We start from the raw sequence: 3,142 nt of genomic DNA on the forward strand, positions 1-3,142 counted from the left end.
CAGTATTGGTTCCACAACCAGGATCCCTATTCTATATCCGCATGACTATGAAGTATGGGTGTTGCACTTTGAAGATTACGTATTGGGGATCAAAGATCATGTAACAACGATTTGGCAAGCCATGACGGAGGGTACTTTCATGCACATGGGTACGAGGAAAGTTATTAAGACCCAAGCAAAATATAATGCTCTTCTTATTACGGTTAAGGACATCCTGAGATGAAAAGGATAAATTGCTTAGTAACATCAAAGAAATGAGGATTATAAGGTTTGCTCTACCTCCAGATACGTTTCGTCTAGTTATTTCCTGTGAAACTGCAAAAGAAATATGGGACAGGTTAAAAGAGTTATATTCTAGTGATGCAGATCTTGAACATTCTGTTCAAACTTTACTTCTTTCTGAGTATGGTTCTTTCACTCAGAATTCTGATGAAAATATTGATCAGACTTTCAATCGTTTCAACCATCTTCTGAGCAGGAAGCTTAAGTTCAAGATCAGACGAGAATTCAGTAAGCAGAAGGTGACTTTCATGAAGAGCTTGAGATTCGAATGAAAATCAGTTGTTTCAACTGTGAAAACTCATAAGCAATTCAAGAACTATTCTTTGGCACAGCTTGTGGGAATACTAAGATCCCATGAAGATGAGGTGACAAATGAGGGAAAAATTGTTTCTGGCATGGGTTCATTGGCTCTTGTAGCAAAGGGTAAGAAGGTTGCTAAATAAGGTTCGGAGTCTGATCTCTCCGATTGTGAACTCTCAAAGGAAGAGTATGCTATGATGGTGTGCAATCCCAAAAGGTTCGCTAAGAAGAACTTTAGACACAACAAAAATAGAAACTGGTAGGGAAGTTACAACTCAGAGAAGGTGAAAGATGAGAGTACCAACAACTCTCAAAAGGAAGAAGTGAAGAAAGAGAAGAAGCTTATGGGAGACTCCGGCTATGGCTGCAACTATTGTCATGGCAAAAATCATCTAGATAAGGAGTGCATGCTTAGGAGAATGAATGAGAAGAAAGAGGAAGAGTATGATGAGACTTATTATCTCAGAAAGCTGGAGGATATAAATAGGAAGAAAAATGCAGATGATGTTAAGCCTGCTTTGATTGTGCATGAACAAGATGACGAGTTTGGAAGAGTTGAAGTTTGGTCAACGGATTCGGAGGATGAAGAGGTTCGCAGGGCAACTCACGGGAAAAGCTTTGTTGTGACGCCTGATGTTTCGCAGTTCAATGGAAAATACTTAACGGTGAGCAATGACGTCTCGGAGCAAAGGGGATACGCTACTGACGGCGGTTGGGTCTCCGACAATTGCTTCGCAGCGAAACCTGTTTTGGAGCAGATCAATGAATGCGAGAAGGTGATCAGTATGGTAAACTCCATTCTCGAATCTCTAAATATTTCTATCTTTTAGTATGAAACCAAATTAAATGATTTAAAATTTACATTCTCAAGTTTCAGTGATAGTCTAAAACGAACCCGTTGAAGTAATACTAACTTAACTTATCAAGTCAGCAGGGTAACATCAAAAAGTGAAGAGAGACGAATGTGGATTGAGAAGTTGGAGTTGGATTTTTCTAGGTCTAGGGATGATTTGATTTATTTGCAACGAGACAATTTAGGGCTTTTGAAACAACGAAACAATTTTTGTTTAATCGCTAAACATCTTTATTTCAATATCACCCAGCTGCATCTTGATTGTGAAATGGGGAAGAAAATCCATAAAATGATTTTTTCCCTTTCTCGAATTGAAAGAGGACGAAATTGATGCTGACTGCTACAGATGCGAATCCATCGTGTCATCTGACGAAGTCTCTGATGCTTACAGGGTTAGACTGGACAAAATCGAATCTTATATACAGTCCAAAGACCATAAAAACATGCTAAAACAATTTTTGGATGAAAAAGATAAAGAGAACATTAAATCTGATACTGTACAAAAATTTGACTCTTTATGCACCAAACTAAGTTCAGAAAACACACTTAATGTTGAAAATGTGTTAGAATTTGATGATGAAAGTGACATGAGTGAGATTTATATGGAGGATGAGGTTGATTTTTCAGAATTTGTTAAAAGTGAACCTGAACCTGCAAAAGCTTTGATTTCTGAAAATACAGTTGAGTTTGCTCGTATTTCTGAAAATGGTTCAAATGTTTCAAAAGAAAAAGCAAATGTTTTCCCAAATGTTCAAACTGTCCCTAACCAGGTTTTCATAACTACCAGACTGAACAAAACTCATACTAGAGAACTAACGTCCCTCGTTGAGGAAGATAATGCCGATGGGTGCAACGGATATTTTTGGTCACCCTCCATTGACAACACAGACGAAACTAAAGGTCTCTCTGAGATGACCTCTTGGAAGAAAAAGGGAAGATATGTGGTAGAACCTTTAAACAAGGTCAATTCAAGCTACGAAAAAGGAAGTTCAAGTGCAACCAAGAATGTTCCGACTGATACATCATCCGAACAAGCTGAAACCCCTGTTAGAAAATCGAAACCTAGGGCTAGTCATCATAAGTCCTCTAAGGAATTCAGTGCTCAGAAACGACAACGAAATGCTAGATATAAAAAAAATCTAAAAGAAAGAAAGCATTTCTGGAGATCCAAAAATCCCAACTTCGTTTATCAAGAAAAATCAGCAAAACCAAGTGCGAAAGTCTCTTCCAATCAAAATTCCAAAAATTTTCCAAAACCCCAATCCACTTCTCCTTTGGTTTGGAAAAAAAAGTTTTTTAAAAATCTGTGACAACTCGAAATTTCTATCTTATAACAAACCCTGCATCCAATCAAAGTCAAACTTTCAATTGTTAAATTTTAGCAGTTTTGGAGTCAGTTTGGGTGTTTTGATCTCAAATGCATCAAAGGTAATCATAGGAAGTAACTCTAGGGCTAATTGAACAACACTTAAGTCTCAAAACTCCAAGAGTTTGGAGTTTACGGCCATAACATGGATTTTATGGCCATAAACTCTAGGGTATAAAGGTGACACTTAGCCATTTTTGTCATTTTTAACCATTTTCAAGTCCTTAACCTCATTCTCTCTCAAGTATCATCACTAGATCTTCAACTTAGTAAGTGTTTTCTTCCTTGATTAGTTAATAAACTTCATTATCTAGTGTATGTGTATGATTTCATCCGTGAAA

This window comes from Lactuca virosa, chromosome 9, assembly GCF_052849685.1.
Source record: "Lactuca virosa cultivar CGN04683 chromosome 9, Lactuca_virosa_CGN04683_v6, whole genome shotgun sequence".
Classification (NCBI taxonomy): Eukaryota; Viridiplantae; Streptophyta; class Magnoliopsida; order Asterales; family Asteraceae; genus Lactuca; species Lactuca virosa.